The 12,516-nt window shown below is 47.4% G+C and overlaps 1 long non-coding RNA gene across 2 annotated transcripts in view; it reads left to right on the forward strand.

Annotated features, from left to right (window-relative positions):
- LOC307181455 overlaps window positions 1-12,516 on the forward strand; it is a 947,438-nt gene that overhangs the window by 911,991 nt on the left and 22,931 nt on the right. The window contains exon 9 of one of the 2 annotated variants that reach the window (XR_013826786.1): window positions 10,397-10,454. The exons of the other annotated variant lie outside the window; for it this stretch is intronic. This is a non-coding gene — a long non-coding RNA (uncharacterized lncRNA). Of the gene's footprint in view, window positions 1-10,396; window positions 10,455-12,516 lie in introns of those variants that run through there. 2 annotated transcript variants of the gene reach the window in all.

Genomic DNA, 12,516 nt, shown 5'->3' on the forward strand with positions numbered 1-12,516 from the left:
CCTGCTGGGAGCCTCCTCACCTCTGTGATGAGGGCCCTCTGACGTCAGGCCCTAACTGCTGGGCTCCCCAACTTTTCTTAGTGAGCCCAGTGATGCTCGGGCACTCCTCTTAGGTTCCCATCTCCATGGGGATATGGGCCTTCTGCTCTGAGGTTCCAACGGCTGGGTTGATCACAATTTCATGATGTGGGCTCTCTGGTGTTAGTTCACTGTGGCCTGGATCCCATAGCCTCTGTGCTCTTGGCCGCCTGCTGGGAGGTTCCAACTGCGCGATTCCTCAACTTTTGTATTCTATGGGTCCTGTGTTGTGATGCTCCTCCTGCCTGCCTCACTCGCAACCCCTTCGTGATGTGGGTCTTCTGGTTTGAGGCCACATGTGCTGGGTTCCGCAACTTTCAATGATGTGGCCCCACTGGTGTGAGGACACTCCTGCCTGGTTCCCATCCCCTTGGTGATGTGGGCCTTCTGGTGACAGTCTTATCCTGGCTGGGTTCCTCACTCTTCTGTGAGGTAGGCCCTCTGCTGTGAGGTCAATCCTGCCTGACTTGCACACATCACCTTGGCGACGTGGGCCCTCTGTTGGCACATGGAACCTGCTGGGAGCCTCCTCCCCTCGGTGATGACGGCCCTCTAGCATCAGGCCCTAACTGCTGGGCTCCCCACGTTTTCTGATGTGAGCCCAGTGTTGCCAGGACACTCCTGTCAGGTTCCCATCCCCATGGGGATGTGGGCTTTCTGCTCTGAGGTCCCAACGCCTGGGTTGCTCACAGTTTCATGATGTGGGCTCTCTGGTGTTAGTTCACTCCTGCCTGCATCCCATAGCTTCTGTGCTCTCGGCCGCCTGCTGGGAGGTTCCAAATGCTGGATTCCTCACCTTTTTTATTCTTTGGGCCCTCTGTTTTTAGGCTACTCCTACCTGCCTCACTCCCATCCCCTTTGTGATGTATGTCCTCTGATATGAGGCCACATGTGCTGGGTTCCTCACCTTTCAATGATGTGGCCCCACTGGTGGGAGGACAGTCCTGACTGGTTCCCATCCCCTTGGTGTTGTGGGCCCTCTGGTGAGAGTCTCATCCTGCCTCAGTTCCTCACCCTTCTGTTTGATAGGCCCTCTGCTGTGAGGTCACTACTGCCTGGCTGGCGCATGCCACCTTGTAGACGTGGGCCCTCTGTTGTCAGTTGAAACCTGCTGGGAGTCTCCTCCCCTCAGTTATGAGGGCCCCCTGGCGTCAGGCCCTAACTGCCGGGCTCCTAACATTTTCTGATATGTGCTAAGTGGTGCGAAGCCACTCCTGCCAGGTTCCCATCCCAATGGGGATGTGGGCCTTCTGTTCTGAGGTCCCAACGGCTGGGCTGCTCACAGGTTCATGATGTGGGCCCTCTGCTGTGAGTTCACTGTGGCCTGGATCCCATAGCCTCGGTGCTCTGGGCCACTTGCTGGGAGGTTCCAACTGCTGGATTCCCCAACTTTTATATTCTATGGACCCTGTGTTGTGAGGCCGGTCCTGCCAGCCTCATTCCGAACCCCTTGGTGATGTGGTTCCTCTGGTTTGAGGCTACATGTGCTGGGATCCTCACCTTTCGATGATGTTGTCCCACTGGTGTGGGGACACTCCTGCCTGGTTCCCATCCCCTTGGTGATGTGGGCCCTCTGGTGAGAGTCTGATCCTGGCTGTGTTCCTCACCCTTCTGTGAGGTGGGCCCTCTGCTGTGAGGTCACTCCTGCCGGGCTGGCACACATCGCCTTGGCGACGTTGGCCCTCTGGTGGCAGCTGGAGCCTGCTGGGAGCCTCCTCCTCTCAGTGATGAGTGCCCTCTAGCGTCAGGCCCTAACTTCTGAGCACCCCACGTTTTCTGATGTGAGCCCAGTGATGCCAGGACACTCCTGTCATGTTCCCATCACCATGGGGATGTGGGCCTTCTGCTCTGAGGTCCCAATGTCTGGGTTGCTCACAGTTTCATGATGTGGGCTGTCTGGTGTTAGTTCACTCCGGCCTGGATCCCCTAGCCTCTGAGCGCTGGGCCGCCTGCTGGGAGGTTCCAAATGCTGGATTCCTCACCTTTCTTATTTTTGGGCCCTCTGTTATGAGGCTCCTCCTGCCTGCCTCACTCCCAGCGCCTTGGTGATGGGTGTCCTATGGTTTGAAGCCGCATGTTCTGGGTTCCTCACCTTTAGATGATGTGGCCCTACTCATGTGAGGACACTCCTGCCTGGTTCCAATCCATTTGGTGATGTGGGCCCTCTGGTGCGAGTCTGATCCTGACTGGGTTCGTCACACTTCTCTGAGGTGGGCCTTCTGCTGTGAGGTCATTCGTGCCTGGTTGGCACACATCACCTTGGCGACGTCAGCCCTCTGGTGGCAGTTGGAGCCTACTGGGAGCCTCCTTCCCTTGGTGATGAGGGTCCTCTGGCATCAGGCCCTAACTGCTGGTCTCCCAAAATTTTCTGATACGTTCTCAGTGGTGCGAGGACACTCCTACCAGATTTCCATCCCCATGGGGATGTGGGCCTCCTGCTCTGAGGTCCCAATGGCTGGGTTGCTCAGTTTCATGACATGGGCCCTCTTCTGTGAGTTCACTGTGGCCTGGATCCCATAGCCTCGGTGCTCTGGGCCGCCTGCTGGGAGGTTCCAACTGCTGGATTCGTCACTTTTTTATTCTATGGGCCCAGTGTTTTGAGGCTACTCCTGCCTGCCTCACTCCGAGGCCCTTGGTGATGTGGGTCCTCTGGTTTGAGGACACATGTGCTGAGTACCTCACCTTTAGATGATGTGGCCCCACTGGTGTGAAGACACTCCTGCCTGGTTCCCATCCCCTTGGTGATGTGGGCCCTCTGGTGAGAGTCTGATGTTGGCTGGGTTTCTCACCCTTCTGGGAGGTGGGACCTCTGCTGTGAGGTAACTCCTGCCTGGCTTGCTCACGTTGCCTTGGCAATGTGAGCCCTCAGGTGGCAGTTAAGCCTGCTGGGAATCTCCTCTCCTCAGTTATGAGAGCTCTGGATAAAACACATATGCCCTTTTTTGCCAAGTCCATTATTTTCCAAGTACTGTCTCTTTTCCTATGCTTTAAGAGCGACTCCCGTGTACCTTCTGAAATCGGTTTCCAGCAATTCTGCCCCGCATTCAAGTCCTCTTCGCAGCCTTACTTCAGTATAATTTTGGATGATAGCTGTCATTTATAACTCCGCAGGATTGTGAATTACAGTGTCCCTGAGCTCCTTTCTTCAACTCGATTTCTTGTGAGCTGGCCGCAAAACTGCAGGATCTCTTCAGGCCCTAATCTAGTTCCAGCACGGCACGCGGAGCCTTTGGTTCATTCGTCTTCCTGGTGGGAAATGAGAGTTCAATTTGCCCGTCCAGACACCTCCAGCTAGTCTCTCATTGGTTCTCCCTATTCCTGTTCATCTTCTGCAGAAATTGCAAACTGGGCCAAGCAGGAGTTTAAAGGCACTGACTCTCCAAGTGGGGAGAGTGTTAGTAAAGCGTCTGGAATATTGCACCCGAGTACCAGGGGACGAAAACTGAGACATATTTGAACACGTCCCCCGATCACATGGTTGATCATACTCTGGGTTCCACATGCATGTTTTAGCTGAAGGAAGAATCCCTTAAACCTGGAGAGTTGAGACCCGTGGAATGGGTACCATGCAATATGACTTCAAAGGGTCTTCATTTGCTCACCGAACCTCTCCAATCCTATCACTGCTGCGTTTATGCCGCTGTACACACGCTTGATTCTCTTTCGGAGACATAGCAATCCATAGGTTTTAAGATTCTTACTAGTCAGGTATATTCTTAGGCGTTTAATATGGGGTGTTGAGTCCATTTCGTTGAGCAAGGAGTAGCTCTTGTGTGTTACATATTAGGCTTAAGGAACTTTATCTGTGCTGATTTCAATCTCTGGTTTTATGCAGCACACCAACTCACCTTTCCCCTTAAGCAAGCATAAGTTGGTTTTCTAAATTTGAGACCCTGTTCTGTTTTGTAATTCAGTTCCTCTGTAGCCAAGTTTACATTCCGTGTATTAGTGATATCTTATGATGTTTCTTTTTCTGTGTGACTTATTTCAGTTAGAATCATCATACCTGAATCCACTCATTATGCTGCTACGGGCCTGATGACATAGATGTCATTGCTGAGTGATATTGCATTGTACGTAAGTACCACAACTTCTTTTCCATTTTTCGCTTTCTGTGATATTGAACTTGTACCGTAAACGAGGTTCTTGTAAACAGAGGCGTCCCAAACTTTGGGGTGGCTGTGTCTTTTTGATTTTAATTTCCCTAAGCTATAGGACCATAAGTGGAAGTGCCCTAGGCTCTGTTGCTTTGTTTTTTAGATGTTTCAGGAAACACCATACACTTCTCCAGAGTGGCTGTTGGCAATTTACATCCCGCCCATCAGCATAACAAGTCTCCCAGTTCTCCATGGCCTGTCCTGCCTTTCTGGATTTTACACTTTTTTCAGATGGCCCTTTTGACCGGGGGGCAGAGAGACTTCATTGTAGTGCAGATTTCCTTTGCAAGCTTGCTTGGTTGGCCAAAAAGGGCGTATGCGTTTTTTCCTGAATATATTCAGGAAAAAACGCATACGCCCTTTTTGGCCAAGTGCATCATTGTGGACGTTCTGCCTCTTTTCCTATGCTTTACATGCAATTCCAGTCTACCTCCTGAAATGGGTTGCCTGCTATTCTGCCCCGCTTTCAAGTCCTCTTGGCAGCCTTACTTCAGTATATTTTTGGACGATAGCTGTCATTTATAACTCTGCAGGTTTGTGAATGACAGTGCCCCTGAGCGCCTTTCTTCAACACGCTTTCTTGTGAGCTGGCCGCAACACCGCAGGATTGCTTCAGGCCCTAGTGTGGTTCCGGCATGGCAAGTTGAGCCTTTGGTTAATTCCTCTTCCTGGTGGGAAATGAGAGTTAAATTTGCCCATCCAGACACCTCCAGCTAGTCTCTCATTGGTCCTCACTATTCCTGTTCATCTTCCGCAGAAATTGCAAACTGGGCCAAACAGGAGGTTAAAGGCACTGACTCTCCAAGACGGGAGAGTGTTAGCAAAGCGTCTGGAATGTTGCACCCGAGTACCAGGGAACAAAAACTGAGACATATTTGACACGTCTCCTGATCACACGGTTGATCATACTCTGGGTTCCACATGCATGTTTTAGCTGAAGGAAGAATCCCTTAAACCTGGAGAGTTGACACCCATGGAATGGTTACCATGCAATATAACTTCAAAGGGTCTGCATTTGCTCACCGAACCTCACCAATCCTATCACTGCTGCGTTTATGCCGCTGTACACACACTTGATTCTCTTTCGGAGACATATAAATCCATAGGTTTTAAGATTCTTACTAGTCAGGTATATTCTTAGGCGTTTAATATGGTGTGTTGAGTCCACTTCGTTGAGCAAGGAGTAGCTCTTGTCTGTTACATATTAGGCTTAAGGAACTTTATCTGTGCTGATTTCAATCTCTGGTTTTATGCAGCACCCCAACTCACCTTTCCCCTTAAGCAAGCATAAGTTGGTTTTCTAAATTTGAGACCCTGTTCTGTTTTGTAATTCAGTTCCTCTGTAGCCAAGTTTACATTCCGTGTATTAGTGATATCTTATGATGTTTCTTTTTCTGTGTGACTTATTTCAGTTAGAATCATCATACCTGAATCCACTCATTATGCTGCTTCGGGCCTGATGACATAGATGTCATTGCTGAGTGATATTGCATTGTACGTAAGTACCACAACTTCTTTTCCATTTTTCGCTTTCTGTGATATTGAACTTGTACCGTAAACGAGGTTCTTGTAAACAGAGGCGTCCCAAACTTTGGGGTGGCTGTGTCTTTTTGATTTTAATTTCCCTAAGCTATAGGACCATAAGTGGAAGTGCCCTAGGCTCTGTTGCTTTGTTTTTTAGATGTTTCAGGGAACACCATACACTTCTCCAGAGTGGCTGTTGGCAATTTACATCCCGCCCATCAGCATAACAAGGCTCCCAGTTCTCCATGGCCTGTCCTGCCTTTCTGGATTTTACACTTTTTTCAGATGGCCCTTTTGACCGGGGGGCAGAGAGACTTCATTGTAGTGCAGATTTCCTTTGCAAGCTTGCTTGGTTGGCCAAAAAGGGCGTATGCGTTTTTTCCTGAATATATTCAGGAAAAAACGCATACGCCCTTTTTGGCCAAGTGCATCATTGTGGACGTTCTGCCTCTTTTCCTATGCTTTACATGCAATTCCAGTCTACCTCCTGAAATCGGTTGCCTGCTATTCTGCCCCGCTTTCAAGTCCTCTTGGCAGCCTTACTTCAATGTATTTTTGGACGATAGCTGTCATTTATAACTCTGCAGGTTTGTGAATGACAGTGCCCCTGAGCTCCTTTCTTCAACACGCTTTCTTGTGAGCTGGCCGCAACACCGCAGGATTGATTCAGGCCCTAGTGTGGTTCCGGCATGGCAAGTTGAGCCTTTGGTTAATTCCTCTTCCTGGTGGGAAATGAGAGTTAAATTTGCCCATCCAGACACCTCCAGCTAGTCTCTCATTGGTCCTCACTATTCCTGTTCATCTTCCGCAGAAATTGCAAACTGGGCCAAACAGGAGGTTAAAGGCACTGACTCTCCAAGACGGGAGAGTGTTAGCAAAGCATCTGGAATGTTGCACCCGAGTACCAGGGAACAAAAACTGAGACATATTTGACACGTCTCCTGATCACACGGTTGATCATACTCTGGGTTCCACATGCATGTTTTAGCTGAAGGAAGAATCCCTTAAACCTGGAGAGTTGAGATCCGTGGAATGGGTACCATGCAATACGACTTCAAAGGGTCTTCATTTGCTCACCGAACCTCTCCAATCCTATCACTGCTGCGTTTATGCCCCTGTACACACGCTTGATTCTCTTTCGGAGACATAGCAATCCATAGGTTTTAAGATACTTACTACTCAGGTACATGCTTAGGCGTTTAATATGGGGTGTTGAGTCCATTTCGTTGAGCAAGGAGTAGCTCTTGTCTATTCCATATTTGGCTTAAGGAACTTTATCTGTGCTCATTTCAATCTCTGGTTTTATGCAGCACCCCAACTCACCTTTCCCCTTAAGCAAGCATAAGTTGGTTTTCTACATTTGAGACCCTGTTCTGTTTTGTAATCCAGTTCCTGTGTAGCCAAGTTTACATTCCGTGTACTAGTGTTATCTTATGATGTTTCTTTTTCTGTGTGACTTATTTCAGTTAGAATCATCATACCTGAATCCACTCATTATGCTGCTACGGGCCTGATGACATAGATTTCATTGCTGAGTGATATTGCATTGTACGTAAGTACCACAACTTCTTTATCCATTTTTCACTTTCTGCGATATTGACCTTGTACCGTAAACGAGGTTCTTGTAAACAGAGCCGTCCCAAACTTTGGGGTGGCTGTGTCTTTTTGATTTTAATTTCCCAAGGCTATAGGACCATAAGTGGAAGTGCCCTAGGCTCTGTTGCTTTGTTTTTTAGATGTTTCAGGAAACACCATACACTTCTCCCGAGTGGCTGTTGGCAGTTTACATCCCGCCCATCAGCATAACAAGGCTCCCAGTTCTCCATGGCCTGTCCTGCCTTTCTGGATTTTACACTTTTTTCAGATGGCCCTTTTGACCGGGGGGCAGAGAGACGTCATTGTAGTGCAGATTTCCTTTGCAAGCTTGCTTGGTTGGCCAAAAAGGGCGTATGCGTTTTTTCCTGAATATATTCAGGAAAAAACGCATACGCCCTTTTTGGCCAAGTGCATCATTGTGGACGTTCTGCCTCTTTTCCTATGCTTTACATGCAATTCCAGTCTACCTCCTGAAATCGGTTTCCTGCAATTCTGCCCCGATTTCAAGTCCTCTTGGCAGCCTTACTTCAATATATTTTTGGACGATAGCTGTCATTTATAACTCTGCAGGTTTGTGAATTACAGTGCCCCTGAGCTCCTTTCTTCAACTCGCTTTCTTGTGAGCTGGCCGCAACACAACAGGATTGCTTCAGGGCCCAGTGTGGTTCTGGCACGGCACGCTGAGCCTTTGGTTAATTCCTCTTCCTGGTGGGAAATGAGAGTTCAATTTGCCCGTCCAGACACCTCCAGCTAGTCTCTCATTGGTTCTCCCTATTCCTGTTCATCTTCCGCAGAAATTGCAAACTGGGCCAAACAGGAGGTTAAAGGCTCTGACTCTCCAAGTGGGGAGAGTGTTAGTAAAGCGTCTGGAATGTTGTACCCGAGTACCAGGGGACGAAAACTGAGACATATTGGAACACGTTTCCCGATCACACGGTGGATCATACTCTGGGTTCCACATGCATGTTTTAGCTGAAGGAAGAATCCCTTAAACCTGGAGAGTTGAGACCTATGGAATGGTTACCATGCAATATAACTTCAAAGGGTCTGCATTTGCTCACCGAACCTCACCAATCCTATCACTGCTGCGTTTATGCCGCTGTACACACGCTTGATTCTCTTTCGGAGACATATAAATCCATAGGTTTTAAGATTCTTACTAGTCAGGTATATTCTTAGGCGTTTAATATGGGGTGTTGAGTCCACTTCGTTGAGCAAGGAGTAGCTCTTGTCTATTACATATTTGGCTTATGGAACGGTATCTGTGCTAATTTCAATCTCTGGTTTTATGCAGCACCCCAACTCACCTTTCCCCTTAAGCAAGCATAAGTTGGCTTTCTACATTTGAGACCCTGTTCTGTTTTGTAATTCAGTTCCTGTGTAGCCAAGTTTACATTCCGTGTATTAGTGATATCTTATGATGTTTCTTTTCCTGTGTGACTTATTTCAGTTAGAATCATCATACCTGAATCCACTCATTATGCTGCTACGGGCCTGATGACATAGATGTCATTGCTGAGTGATATTGCATTGTACGTAAGTACCACAACTTCTTTTCCATTTTTCGCTTTCTGTGATATTGAACTTGTACTGTAAACGAGGTTCTTGTAAACAGAGCCGTCCCAAACTTTGGGGTGGCTGTGTCTTTTTGATTTTAATTTCCCTAAGCTATAGGACTATAAGTGGAAGTGCCCTAGGCTCTGTTGGTTTGTTTTTTAGATGTTTCAGGAAACACCATACACTGCTCCCCAGTGGCTGTTGGCAATTTACATCCCGCCCATCAGCATAACAAGGCTCCCAGTTCTCCATGGCCTGTTCTGCCTTTCTGGATTTTACACTTTTTTCAGATGGCCCTTTTGTCGGGGGTGGGGGGGGGCAGTGAGACTTCATTGTAGTGCAGATTTCCTTTGCAAGCTTGCTTGGTTGGCCAAAAAGGGCGTATGCGTTTTTTTCCTGAATATATTCAGGAAAAAACGCATACGCCCTTTTTGGCCAAGTGCATCATTGTGGACGTTCTGCCTCTTTTCCTATGCTTTACATGCAATTCCAGTCTACCTCCTGAAATCGGTTGCCTGCTATTCTGCCCCGGTTTCAAGTCCTCTTGGCAGCCTTACTTCAATGTATTTTTGGACGATAGCTGTCATTTATAACTCTGCAGGTTTGTGAATGACAGTGCCCCTGAGCTCCTTTCTTCAACACGCTTTCTTGTGAGCTGGCCGCAACACCGCAGGATTGATTCAGGCCCTAGTGTGGTTCCGGCATGGCAAGTTGAGCCTTTGGTTAATTCCTCTTCCTGGTGGGAAATGAGAGTTAAATTTGCCCATCCAGACACCTCCAGCTAGTCTCTCATTGGTCCTCCCTATTCCTGTTCATCTTCCGCAGAAATTGCAAACTGGGCCAAACAGGAGGTTAAAGGCACTGACTCTCCAAGACGGGAGAGTGTTAGCAAAGCGTCTGGAATGTTGCACCCGAGTACCAGGGAACAAAAACTGAGACATATTTGACACGTCTCCTGATCACACGGTTGATCATACTCTGGGTTCCACATGCATGTTTTAGCTGAAGGAAGAATCCCTTAAACCTGGAGAGTTGAGATCCGTGGAATGGGTACCATGCAATACGACTTCAAAGGGTCTTCATTTGCTCACCGAACCTCTCCAATCCTATCACTGCTGCGTTTATGCCCCTGTACACACGCTTGATTCTCTTTCGGAGACATAGCAATCCATAGGTTTTAAGATACTTACTAGTCAGATACATTCTTACACGTTTAATATGGGGTGTTGAGTCCATTTCGTTGAGCAAGGAGTAGCTCTTGACTATTCCATATTTGGCTTAAGGAACTTTATCTGTGCTCATTTCAATCTCTGGTTTTATGCAGCACCCCAACTCACCTTTCCCCTTAAGCAAGCATAAGTTGGTTTTCTACATTTGAGACCCTGTTCTGTTTTGTAATCCAGTTCCTGTGTAGCCAAGTTTACATTCCGTGTACTAGTGTTATCTTATGATGTTTCTTTTTCTGTGTGACTTATTTCAGTTAGAATCATCATACCTGAATCCACTCATTATGCTGCTACGGGCCAGATGACATAGATTTCATTGCTGAGTGATATTGCATTGTACGTAAGTACCACAACTTCTTTATCCATTTTTCACTTTCTGCGATATTGACCTTGTACCGTAAACGAGGTTCTTGTAAACAGAGCCGTCCCAAACTTTGGGGTGGCTGTGTCTTTTTGATTGTAATTTCCCTAAGCTATAGGACCATAAGTGGAAGTGCCCTAGGCTCTGTTGCTTTGTTTTTTAGATGTTTCAGGAAACACCATACACTTCTCCCGAGTGGCTGTTGGCAATTTACATCCCGCCGATCAGCATAACAAGGCTCCCAGTTCTCCAAGGCCTGTCCTGCCTTTCTGGATTTTACACTTTTTTCAGATGGCCCTTTTGACTGGGGGGAAGTGAGACTTCATTGTAGTGCAGATTTCCTTTGCAAGCTTGCTTGTTTGGCCAAAAAGGGCGTATGCGTTTTTTCCTGAATATATTCAGGAAAAAACGCATACGCCCTTTTTGGCCAAGTGCATCATTGTGGACGTTCTGCCTCTTTTCCTATGCTTTACATGCAATTCCAGTCTACCTCCTGAAATCGGTTTCCTGCAATTCTGCCCCGCTTTCAAGTCCTCTTGGCAGCCTTACTTCAGTATATTTTTGGACGATAGCTGTCATTTATAAGTCTGCAGGTTTGTGAATTACAGTGCCCCTGAGCTCCTTTCTTCAAATCGCTTTCTTGTGAGCTGGCCGCAACACCACAGGATTACTTCAGGCCCTAATCTGCTTCCGGCACGGCACGCTGAGCCTTTGGTTAATTCCTCTTCCTGGTGGGAAATGAGAGTTCAATTTGCCCGTCCAGACACCTCCAGCTAGTCTCTCATTGGTTCTCCCTATTCCTGTTCATCTTCCGCAGAAATTGCAAACTGGGCCAAACAGGAGGTTAAAGGCTCTGACTCTCCAAGTGGGGAGAGTGTTAGTAAAGCGTCTGGAATGTTGCACCCGAGTACCAGGGGACGAAAACTGAGACATATTTGAACACGTCTCCCGATCACACGGTTGATCATACTCTGGGTTCCACATGCATGTTTTAGCTGAAGGAAGAATCCCTTAAACCTGGAGAGTTGAGACCCGTGGAATGGGTACCATGCAATATGACTTCAAAGGGTCTTCATTTGCTCACCGAACCTCTCCAATCCTATCACTGCTACGTTTATGCCCCTGTACACACGCTTGATTCTCTTTCGGAGACATAGCAATCCATAGGTTTTCAGATACTTACTAGTCAGGTACATTCTTAGGCGTTTAATATGGGGTGTTGAGTCCATTTCGTTGAGCAAGGAGTAGCTCTTGTCTGTTACATATTAGGCTTAAGGAACTTTATCTGTCCTCATTTCAATCTCTGGTTTTATGCAGCACCCCAACTCACCTTTCCCCTTAAGCAAGCATAAGTTGGTTTTCTAAACTTGAGACCCTGTTCTGTTTTGTAATTCAGTTCATGTGTAGCCAAGTTTACATTCCGTGCATTAGTGATACCTTATGATGTTTCTTTTTCTGTGTGACTTATTTCACTTAGAATCATCGTGCCTCAATCCACTCATTATGCTGGTACAGGCCTGGTGACACAGATTTCATTGCTGAGTGGTATTCTGTTGTACGTAAGTACCGCAACTTCTTTATCAATTATTTGTTCTCTGGGATATTTAACGTGTATTGTAGAAGAGGTTCCTGTAAACAGATCCGTCCCAAATTTTGGGGTGGCTGTGTTTTTGATTTTAATTTCCCTAAGCTATAGGACCATAAGTGGAAATACCCTAGACTCTGTTGCTTTGTTTTTCAGATGTATCAGGAAACACCATACCCTTCTCCAGAGTGGCTGTTGGCAATTTACATCCTGCCCATCAGCATAACAAGGCTCCTTTTTCCCCATGGCCTGTCTTGCCTTTCTGGATTTTACACTTTTTTCAGATGGCCCTTTAGACCGGCGGGGGGGGGGGGGGAAGTGACACTTCATAGTAGTTCGGATTTCCATTGCAAGCTTGCTTGGTTTGCCAAAACGGGCGTATGCGTTTTTTCCTGAATATATTCAGGAAGAAACTCATACGTCCTTTTTTGC

This window comes from Stenella coeruleoalba, assembly GCF_951394435.1.
Source record: "Stenella coeruleoalba genome assembly, contig: scaffold_111, whole genome shotgun sequence".
Lineage (NCBI taxonomy): Eukaryota > Metazoa > Chordata > Mammalia > Artiodactyla > Delphinidae > Stenella > Stenella coeruleoalba.